The following is a 12,266-nucleotide window of genomic DNA, read 5'->3' as shown; positions in this document are numbered from 1 at the left end:
AAACTTCTACAAAATCTTCTGCAAAAAATGCAATTATGTCGAAAATACCAATTAAGCTACAATCGAATAAGAATTGGGATATTAAAATTCAATGTACCCAGTTTGTAGATATTTTGTAGATAAATTGTAGATTATTTGTATTCTGATTGTAGATGCTTTGTTTTCTGTTTTCACAAATCAAAAATGACCAAAACTTCTACAAATCTTCCGCAAAAAAACACAATTATGTCGAAAATACCAATTAAGCTACAATTGAATGGGAATTGGGGGATATTAAAATTCAATTTACCCAGTTTATAGATATTTTGTAGATAAATTGTAGATTATTTGTATTTTGATTGTAGATGCTTTGTTTTCTGTTTACACAAATAAAAAACGACTAAAACTTCTACAAATCTTCTGCTAAAAATAGACTACAATTTATATACAATTTATCTACAATTGTTGCAATATAATGTATGTCATGTCTTCTTCTTCTTCTTCTTCTTCTTCTTCTTCTTCTTCTTTTTCTTCTTCTTCTTCGAGTTTCAATCTGAAATTCAGCCAAAACCAAGTCTAAATCTTCACCAAAACCCCTTAAAATTGCGATATAAACTCCAAAACATATTCCCAATTATTTACAACAACACCCAATCAAAACAAATAATGATTTTTGAAAACCCAAATTTGAATTCAAAGCTTTTTAATGGTTGTCAATGGTGAAATTGTTACTCTCTTGTCTCTTTGAAGGTTTGTTCTTCTTCATTGAGAAAATTTGAAGCTGGAGGTAAATGTGTGTATGAACTTTGAAGATTTGACTTCAATTTTGACTGGTTTTAGAAGAAAAAAAGCTTGAAATTGGACGTTAATGGAAGGGTATTACATATGTTTCTCTGGTTTTAGCAGAGGGAATAATGGGTTTGAAACGTGAGTGTGGGGAGATACGTGGGTGTGAGTTTGGGAGAGAGAAACGTGGGGGGGGGGGGGGGGGAGGGGATTTGGAGGAATATACGGTAGCGCTAATTAAGGAGTGATATACGGTACATTAATTGTATAGTTAAAACACATTATGATATATAATTGGTAATTAGGTATACTAAATGTAATTAAATCAAACCTTAAACATTGAGGGTAATATAGTTTCCAATATGGAATAGGAATGTAAAAATTCCTTTTTATAAAGAGATCATCCATGTAAAAATTCCATGGACTGGACGGCCCTATATATACAACACTAGATCTGTCATGGCACGGGCCCAACATGATAAAGAAGTTTTTTAAAAGTTTAGTTGTCTAATTTAATAATAAAACAACTCGAAATAGATATAAGAAACAACTTTTCTTGTGTGATGGCAAGGCTTAAACCACTTTCTTCGAGGATGAACATGAACATTATGTCAGTAATTACAAACATTTGAAGGTAGTATAATAAGAATTTGAGGGAATCAACAGTAGAAGTTACCGAGTTACATCTCAAGTTTTTGCTTATAGCAATCTTCACATGCCCTATTCTAGAACACAGTATAACTTTTTAATGCACATAACTGAAGACCCAGATCATATAGAATAGATCAAAAGAAAGAAACTCAGCTCATTTGCCAGCAGAATATATTTAATCAAGATATACCTTGATCAACTTTTTACAGAACGTATCATGTACAATAAATAATCAAATACATCTCTTTACAGTGGAGGAGCTGGTGTTGGCAGTTTCAAGCTCAAACCAAAAATCAAGAGCCATATAAGCAGTCTTCTCCTTTATGTCACAGATAGTTCTATTGTCAGCAGTTAAGCCAGTTAATTCTTACCTAGAAGTTTAGCAAAAATAATTAACCCAGAAGTTTAGCAAAAGCTACGTAATAGACAGAACGTTCGAAAATATATGAGCTAAACAGAGTTTGCGAATAATAAAAGTATTCCCATGAATGTTTTTGGTAGCCCCTTGGAAACAATATATTTTAAGAAATCCCGGGGTGGCATTGTACTATAAATTTTCCTTTGTTTGGAAGTAACTGATATATTTTTTTAGCTCGAGAAACATAACCTATCAAATGAAAAGTAACGTTAATGTTAATGAGAGTAGATTAATTTAACCATCTGAGTATACTTATACATACCCACAAGACATTATGCGTGTAAACAAATATAATTTATACCAGAAATCTTTCAGGAAAGGAAGATAACAATGTGGTTTTGCTGACCTTCTTCAAGGGATAATGAAAGATTGATAATTGTAAGAGCACTTCTTTTTCAAGGTCAGCTATCAACTTCTAGAGATGAGCATGCATTACTTAAATGATGAAGGAGTTTCCATTTTTTATATTCAACTCTTTTATCTCTTAGTTGCCACAAAATAATTATTTTTTCATTCCTTTCTTTGAGGCCTCTAGCATAACTCCAAAGTACATTTGCTTCGGGCTATTTCAAATAGTCTATAGTTTAGTTATATTAATTTTATAGGTTAGTATAATCTGAACCATATTTTAAATTTATCATTTGGTTTAAAGAAAGTTAAAAAAATAGTAAGATACTCTAATAGAAAGACAGATGAGAACAACGACATACATTTGAGACATATTTCTTTGACACAATAATACATGATAGAGATATGTTATTGAATGATGGTGTCTACCAGAAGTAAATAACGTACCTTTTGAGTTATTGAATGATGAATCAGAATGTTGTGGTAAACCTGTTGTAAAAGAAATAGAATAAAATTTTGTTAGTAGGTTCACGCATATATTCAAACATCTTGGATGTACCTAGTGCGACAGTACTAAAAGTTATTTATATGAATTTGATGTGTACAAAAGTACATAAGAAAGAATGTATAAAAGGATATACAATGGGAACAACAAATACCCCAGAAGAAATTCCTACTACGTGTGTCTATGCATTAATAAAATTAAAGCTATAAGCCTATAACCACCAAATATAATCTATTTTCTCAGTCAATTTGGAGATAATTTTCAGTAATTTTAAAAAATAAGTTAGGCCCAACAACTAATTACACATCAACCATTGAACTTGAATTATAGTCGGATCACCATACTAAACATGTCAGAGAGGGGAGAAACTAAAGAAAATACAATATATACATGCTCTAGAAGATAGTTGCAGCTGCTAATCATCACTACATAGTGTTAGTTTTTTCATGAATTTAATTTCGATTCTATACCTAAAAATAATAATAGAGAAGCAAAGAGTAGCATAAGCAACGATGGAAGCGACCAAACACAAGCAGAACATAGGAACTTCTGTGGTGTTATTTCTCAAAAAGACTCAGTAAAATAGTGAAGGCTCAATAGGAAGAGGAAGAGCAACTGCAGGCAAAACAGTAGAAGCTGAAAGCTAGATTTGTCTACGAAAGAGCAAATGAAGAAGAGAATGTGCGTACTACTGAGTAGCTTCTGAAAATTCAATAAAAACGAAGGAATGATCGAAAATACCATTAAGCCGCCAATTGGCAGAGCTTTAAGTCATACAGGAGAGGGTCAAAATTCGCAAAGCATAAGCAGAATTTTTTTTTAAAATCTCGATATTGACTTTGACAATTAAACTTACAGTCAATTCATAGAAATTACAAAGTATATACACATAACATCCCATATAATCTTTTTAGCAGGATAAATTGACTTTGACAATTAAACTTGCAGTCAATTCACTGCAGTTTTTTCAGCAATATACTCCTCTTCCTTTATCATGCTACCATCTTCTTGAAGATGTTTTCAGTTGTTTTATCTTCACCATGCATTAGTGCTGCAGCAATACTCTACAAGCTAGTACCATATTTATACTGATTATTCCTCCTAGTCATGGTAAGCACTTCTTGAGCTTTACCAAACCCATACATCCTTACCTCCATATTACAAAGAGACACATATAGGAAACGACAATGAAATGCTTAATTTAGACCAGTTCATATACCTATATATCTTATGCCTTCTAAAGTTTCCAAGAAAAAGAATTGTTATGATTACAACTATTGGTTGGGATTGTTCTATTCAAAACACTTCTCCTCCTTCTACAACCTTTTTCAAGATATTTTGATTTGGCCCATTAGGGTCCTTAATATTCAAGGATTCATCTTAGCTAGAAACTAAATAATTATAAAATCAATAAACAATGTCTTTCTTAAATCCTAGTCTCAGTCTATATAGCTTTAAACTTTGTAACCGGCAGCTATCCAGCTACATCAGATAACAAAAGTGCACATTTCACATTTTTTCCTAGCAATTTCAACCAAGACAACACATTCTCCAACTGAGTCTCTCCATCTCTCAAAAATACCTAATATTCTCTTTTTGATGAGGGCACATCGAGTACGCGAGCTTCAAAAAAGTTCTTCCTACATATGTCTATGCATTAATAAAGTTAAAACTCTAAGCTTGTAACTACCAATCGTTTTGGAGATACCTTTACAGAAATTTTACTGTTAGTTGTAAAGGACTACAAATTGTAGTGCTAATAAGAAGATTTATCATATTTCTATAAAAAATAAAATTAATTAAGAGGACAGAGGACGGGGACAAATGAGAAAAGTAAAAAAAAAAAGTAGTTGATTTAGGCATATTATCAGACATTACAGATGGCATGTGAAACTCCAACAAGAAAGGGAAATCGCCTAATACCCACCAAAATAGCATTAGCGGCAATATACATTGTAGAAAAGAAGAAGCAAGAATTATAAAAAAATTCACCACAACTGTAACACACATACCAGAGACAACATAGAATTGAAATTGAGTAAATTTAGGCATATTGAAAAGAAATCGTCAAGTATAGATCCCAATGTACAAAAAGTTCAAGACAATAAAAACTATCAGAACTATAAAGCACATACATAGATAATATGAAATTGAAATTGAACAATTTTGAAGTTTGAAAAGAGATTTTCAACTACATATGTCACACCAAGCAAGAGGAAATTTTAGAATTTTGAAAAGTAATTTTCAACTATAGATGACACACCAAGCAGAGGAGGAAAAATTCAAAACTCACGACAAAGAGTAGCAGAAGCAACGATGGAAGCAACCAAACACAAGCAGAACATAAGAACTTGTATGGTGTTGATTGTCAAGAAGACTTCATAAAATAGTGAAGGTTCAATAGGAAGAGGAAGAGCAATTGCAGGCAAAACAGTAGAAGCCGAAAATTGGATTGGTCTACGGAAGAGCAAATGAAGAAGAGAATATGAGCACTGAGTAGCTTCTGGAAATTCGATAAAAACGAAGGAACGTTCGAAAATACCATTAATCTCCCAATTAGCAGAGCTTTAAGTCATAGAGGAGAGGTCAAATTGGCAAAGCGTAAGAGGAATTTTTTTGAAATCCCTATATTACCCCTGTCCGTATGCCCCAACTATCCCATGTTCGTGTACCCCAACTCTCACTTCTAAATTATAGTAATATTCTATGTAAATAAAAAAAATCATAAAAGAAAATAAAGTCCTATACTTTTGTGTAATTGTTACTTATTTGCTACCAATTAACAAACTAACTGTATTTATTCTTTACAGTGCTATCTATACATCTCACATGCGTGGGAATAATTTTGGCATCCAATGCTTCACAACTGTGCCTCGCCTGATCTGAATGGTTGCGATTAAATCTATCAATTCCTTTATCAATGGTTGTGATTGCTCTATATCTCAAGTCCTTTTGTGCAAATAAAACTTTCTTATTCCTTGTTATATCCGAAAAATCTTTCTTTGTCGGAAATCCCCTTTCCTTTGTCTGAAGCCCTAAATTCCTTTTCTTGTTTTCACTTAATCGTTCACGGGGCTTCTTCTCATCTCCCCCCCCCAATGTTGGAGGGTAAAGAAGTGACCCTCAACTTGCTATGAATAGAATTATGTGAAGGTCCTGAGAGTGATTTAGTGAATAAATCGGCAAGTTGGGAGGAGGAAAGAACAAAAGAGAGAGGAACGAGGCCGGAGAGAAACTGTTGCCGAACGAAATAGCAGTCCAATTCGACATGTTTTCTCCTTCCATGAAAAAAGGGGTTGCGGACAATGTGAATCGCCACTTTGCTATCTGAAAAAATAGGAATTGGCAGTGATGGTGAAATTGACAGGTCGTCAAGAAGGCGAGTGAGCCAAGTGATTTCGGCGACGACTTGACGCATAGATCTATACTCCGCTTCTGCGGATTATAAAGAAACAGATGCCTGCCTTTTGGATTTCAAGAAATTGGTGTTGCACCAAGGGTGATATAAAACCCACTGACGGAGCGGCGACTCTCCGGACAAGACGCCCAGTCGGCATCGCAAAAAGTAAGCAGACGAAGAGATGGGTAAGAGTTCAAAAGAATTCCTTGGCCAGGATCTGATCTCAGATAACGCAATATTCGAAGTGCTTTGAAATGGGAGAATTGTGGATTTTGCATGTATTAACTAAGCTTCAGCACTGCAAATAATAAATGTGGGCGTGTGTGTGAGATAGTTCAGTTTCCCAACAAGATGTCGATACACAATGGGGTCCTGAAGAGAGTCCCCTTCATCTACAACTAGTTTGGAGGATGGTTCAAGAGGAGATGAGACACAAGGCTTATCAAAAACGTTGAATTCCTTCAATAAATCCAAGGTGAACTTTCCCTGCTAAACAATTATCCCCTGCTTTTCTCTAAGAACTTCCATGCCTAGAAAATAATGTAAATTTCCCAAATCTTTTACCTTGAACTCAGTATTAAGAAAGTTTTTGAGTGCTGTGATTTCTTTTGGATGATTGCCACTAATAAAAATGTCGACTACATAGACAACAATAATACAAACAAAAGTCCCTTGTTATTTGAAAAACAAAGAATAGTCATTTAAGGACGAAAAATACCCTTTGAAGCTTAGTACACCAGCAAGTCGGGCATACCACTGCCGTGAAGCTTGCTTTAAACCATATAATGATTTTTTGAGGAGACACACATGATTAGGACTAGGAGAAGATAAACCTGTCGGGAACTTCATAAAAACCTCTTCTTGTAAATCTCCGTCTAGGAATACATTACTGATATCTAATTGATAAATAGGCCAATTCTTCTTAGCTGTTACTACCATTAGATATCGTATGGTAGTCATCTTGACCACAGGGGAAAAGGTCTCAATATAGTCGATTCCTCTCTGTATATATCCCCCACCACCACCAACCTTGCCTTTAATCTTTCTACAGTTCTATCGGAGTTGTGCTTTACCTTGTATACCCATTTACAAGGTAAAGTCTTCTAGCCGGGGTGATAAAATAGTCACTTCCCAAGTGTTATAGACTTTCAAAGCCTTAATCTTTGAAAACGTTGCTTGTTGCCACCCTGAATGCATAGAAGCTTGAGAGAAACTACTAGGTTCTGAAATAGATTGCATGATGTGCTGATTGTGATTAGATAAAGCTCTAAAATAATAGACGTGGGGTTTACTAGGTTGAGAAAAACAGGAGGTAGTCAAATCTGTGAGGTAAATATTGTTGCAAACATAATATTTTGATGAATAGGCGACTTCCTAAGGACTAGAGTTGGAGTCTTACTTTGTCTAGGGGTATCAGGAGAATTATAGAAGTGATTTCTACTCTTGACCGCTTCATTGTCACGAGAAAATTTATTGACCGCTTCTTTGTCACGAGATCCTTCATAAACTTTGAATAATCGGGCAGTTGTTCCAAAGCTTCAACTAATGACATCTTGATTGAGACTCTTCATCATTTGAATGAACTTCTTGAATTGATTCTCACCATTTTCCTTGGCAAGTCTTTTAGGTCATGGAGGTGGAGGCTTAGGCAATGGTTCCTTAGCCTTTTGCACTATCGACTCTGGTATATCAATAATGTGATCCCTAGACGGGTTTACCTCCCCTTGAGTCGCTTCCACACTTTAATCAATATCAATCTGAACTTCCTCATTAGGTTGCACCATATGTTTAGGACTTCCTCTTCTTGCACCACTTGATCATCATCAACAAGTTGCCTTTGACTTGAGGTGGGTGCATTTCCACCTCTTCCACTTCTTGTGGTCACGGCCATGGCATGACCCGTGTTGTTTCCACCATTTGGATTTACTACTGTGTCAATTGGTAGTGCCCCCTCAAGACAAGAATTTTGAGCTTGAGAGCCATTTGAACTTCTAAGTTGCGGATTGATATGTTGTAAGAGGCAAGTTGGTCATCCGAATCGACATTATTTTTTATGTTAATAAGTAGGGATTTTGACTACTTATTAGTGCCTTTTTAGCTTTTGTTTTAGTCTATAAACATTGAATTGTGTTTTCAAAACTGATGAAATGTGTTAAATTGCAGGAATGTTGGAAGTTGGACTCCCAAGATGAAATTCGACTCAAAAAGGAGTAATCTAAACTCAAGGTAATAGCAGGCACAGAAGCTCACGAAGTGCAGATCGAAGAATTCCATCTACGACCGCAGATGATGAAGAAAAGCCCATCAGACTTTCTAGCAAATTGAGGACCGCACAAGAATTGTGCGGCCACAAAAGTTAGGATATGAACAAAGTTCAGAGAGTGTGCAATTTCCCAATTTCCAAGAAGTGCCTTGCGGCAGCAAAAGTATAGGTGCGGACCGGAGAAGACCAAGTTGCGGCCTCAGTGATAAATCTGCAGACCGTAGAAATGATGCCTCGTGGCCGCAATCAAGAATTGTGCGGCCACAAATCGTAGCTCCTACAATATGAAGAATTCTGTGGACTACACATGGAATTATGCGGCCGCAAAACCTCCCGAGGGGCATTTTTGTTCGAAATTGTCAGCATAATATAAATAGAAGAGTTTCACGAAATTAGGTTAAGTTTTGAATATTAAAAGTATTGTAGCCATTTTTCTTTACTTCTTTAGGAAACTTTAGCTTATTTTGATGATTCAACATTGAATTTCTATCTTTTAATATTTCAATATGAGTTTTATTATCTTTTCTTCTTTATTTTCTTCTATACCCATTATGAGTAGCTAAATTTTTACTAGGGTTATGACACAATCCTATGTGTAAACCTTATGGGTGATTAATTTTGTGCTTGTTTGTGAATGGGTATTTGTTATTTAGCTAGGTTCAAGCTTCAATTGTAGAATTAGTAGTTTTAAACATTGATTCATGCTTATTTGACTTAGTCTCTTCTTGAGAAAGAGGGATCTAGTCTAAGTTAACTTATCTAACAAGGAATTGGGTCAATTGAGAGATTGATTAACCCAAATAAAGGGTTCAACCTAGAGATAGTAACAACCCGACTTGAGCTCTTATCAACCGTTTTGTTAGATACCCATTTGGACTTGAGAAAGCCAAATTGGGCAAAACTACTCTCTAACCAAGAGATATTGAGCGGGCAATATAGTGATGTAAGCTATAATACACCACAGTCAATAAAACAATCATAAAAGTATTTATCCCATTAGGCAAACACCTAGGTCATGGTCACAGCCCTGGGCCTTTTTATATCTTTGAAAAACTATCAAAAACAATCTACTCTAGTTTTATACCTTTAGATTTGCAATTGTTAGCTTAATTTTAAAAGTAGAAACAAAAACTTGTTTGTGGAAGTCCAATCTAGATACTTCACGTACTCATTCTGAATATATACTACTAACTCCCATCTTAGTTCTCTATGGATTCAATCTTGACTCCTTGTTGGGTTTCATTATTGCAAACAACCGTGCCATACCTCTTTAGAGATGTGCATTTGGACGTGATCAGCTTCTTTAGTGTCTCATCAATGGTCGGGGGAAACTGAGGTGCCTGAGAAGTAGAATGCATTGCAACAGTACTAGACAAGTCAGACAGCTTTGCAGTAGCTGTCTGCATCAGTTGTTGAGACTCGCCAATGTCTAGGAGACTCAAGCACAAATAGGGGGCTAGTAGGCATAGGCACTAGCCTAAGAGCTGAGGTGGGAGTTGTGGCAGGAGTTGTAGTAGGGGTTGTGGATGATGGTGGAGGCATAGCTATGACACTTGAGGAAGGCTCAGCCGAAGTGGATGAAACATCAACTGTCTCAGAAACTACCACGGCTGGCTCATCATACTCGCATGTGGTGGTAGGAGGCTGAACTTTCCTCATCGGGTTGTTCGCATCCATCTCTGAGTACCAAGTAAAAGGCTTCTTCAGCTTCAACATTGTATCACAATCCCTCGGCTCTACCTTTGCATCGGTGAGATATTTTGTAATAGTGCTGGGATACGAGTAGGACGATTCATCTTGCCGAACGATCACTGAGATGTTGGCTGACATCACAGCACCCACATTGATAGGGTATCCGACGATGATAGAAGCCACCAGAACTGCTCGAGGAATCGGAGATGAGTCTCATTTTGGCTCGGGTCCAGTCTGTTGTAGACAAAGGTTTGCCACCCCTTCGCCTCAAAACTCAAAGTGCTCCGGTGGATGGGAACCCCAACAACAATCCATGGTGGTGGTGGCCTTGGTGGTGCTAGAATATCAGCTAACCAAGGTCGGGTTTTGTCCCCCAGTGCACACTTCTCCAAATACTCATTCGGCTCAATATCATCAAATCCCAAGTATGTGTTGAGCATATGCTGATCAAACCTCACTTTGAGGTTACATACTTTGGTCACCTTCCTCCCTTTTTTTATATGAGCAACATTGGCATATAATTCTCGAACAATGTACTATTTTTCATCCATTACACTATGAGTGAACCATATCCACTGCTTGCATGCCCTGAATTGTGTCAAAATGGTTAGGTTGTACCTCTCCAAATCTGTCAAGAGAAACTGTCGCTCAAGAGTTAGCGACCTCACTGTCCACCACATACGGAAGCTGGTGAAGGCGGCTAGGTTGACAAAGCGGTCCTCCCAAACCTTTTTCTTCTTTGATCTTTCAAGGCTGGCAACTGTAGCATCTCCCCCTCCGCCATCACCGGGGATATCATGAACTGGTGTATCCTGTGCCTTAGGGACTGGTGTAGCTAATGGCTTAGAAGCCTTACTAGCATTATTCGATCCCTCGGAAGCACTATTAGATGAGGCCGGCTCGTCTCTGATATGGTATATCCCATACGGCCTCAACTGTATGGTCGGCTGCTCCTAAACAAAGGTTGAGTTGCCCTCTGACGCTTTCCTAGATGGGACATATGAGCTTGTCCCAGAGAGGTCTGAACCTCTCCCTCTGCCGGTTGTTGCTTTCTTCCTTACTGTCTGTGGTTGGCCAAGGGTTAAAGGATTTTTGCCTCGACCCCGAGAAGGTTCACCTTTCCCTTTTGAAGTGTTACCTTGTCTTCTAGATCGAACCATTGTCTGTATCAAGCAAAGGTGAGTGTTAGTTACAATTCAATGTTCAAACATACACATGAGTCATGAAAGTAAAGTATAAACTATAATACAGTGAGTGTGTTCAGTTAGATCATACTTGCAGGGAAAGTGATTTGCGGTCCGCACAATTTCACTTGTGACTGCAGATGAGGACTTGTGGACCGTATATTTTTGTTGTGCGGCTACAGAAGTGAAGTGCGGTCCACACAATTTCACTTATGGTCGCACCTCTAAAACCTAAAAAATTATAACTCTCTAATGACAGAGAATTGGTTAATGTGCGGTCGTAACAGGATTTCTGCGGTTCGCACAATTAAACTTGCGGCCGCACATTGGAGTCTCAAAGTAGGGACTCTCTGATGATAGTAACTAGGTTATTTTGAGGTCGCGATGGGAATTTTGCGGTTCGAACATTTTAACTTGCGGTGGCAGATCCCTTCTTCACTAAGTTGCCCTAAGTTCAATATCTGCGGACCCACAAATTCAAGTGCGGCCGCAGATTTCAAAAACTACATACATATCAAATTTTTCTATCTAGGGCTTTCAATTTCGTGCATAATTTGACATGGCTACATCATAGAAACATGAAATTACACTAACCCAATCCCCATATAATATATATCTAGTTAACTCCTTTCAGATTTACCCCACATGGACACACAATTGAACTCGAATAACAAATGGCTTAAAAAGAACAAAAATCTACAAATTAAACTAACTAAAAAGATTAACGTGAACTTGAAGCATACCAGATAGAGTGTGTGAAATGAATTACTGATCAAAGTGGTTGTGTGTGGACAAATAAAATCACCAAGCAAATTTAACACAACACAATTTTTATGCTTAGAGAGTGAAAAACGTAAAAATGAGCCATGCTCCTCTATTTATACTACTTGTTTGCTAAGGGGAAAAAGAACGAGTGCGGTCCACACTCTGTTACCTAGAACCTCATCTCAGCTTTTCATATGCGGTCTGCATAATTTCATGTGCGACCGTAGATCGACATTCGCACTGATAGGCTAAAACTTTAGAGAGTTGTATTTTCA

General features: G+C 36.9%; 1 long non-coding RNA gene across 1 annotated transcript; it reads right to left on the bottom strand.

Annotated features, from left to right (window-relative positions):
- Positions 1–1,380: 1,380 nt before the first annotated feature.
- LOC104218869 (uncharacterized) lies at positions 1,381–5,250 on the bottom strand. The gene is made up of 3 exons (XR_011405335.1): positions 4,981–5,250; positions 2,630–2,671; positions 1,381–1,787 (listed from the first exon to the last, which is right to left on the bottom strand). It is a non-coding gene; the product is annotated as an uncharacterized lncRNA (long non-coding RNA).
- Positions 5,251–12,266: the final 7,016 nt, after the last annotated feature.

Source organism: Nicotiana sylvestris, chromosome 2 (genome assembly GCF_000393655.2).
Source record: "Nicotiana sylvestris chromosome 2, ASM39365v2, whole genome shotgun sequence".
NCBI lineage: Eukaryota > Viridiplantae > Streptophyta > Magnoliopsida > Solanales > Solanaceae > Nicotiana > Nicotiana sylvestris.
Note: the sequence above shows the minus strand (reverse complement) of the source record. Positions and strands in the feature narration are given on the sequence as shown.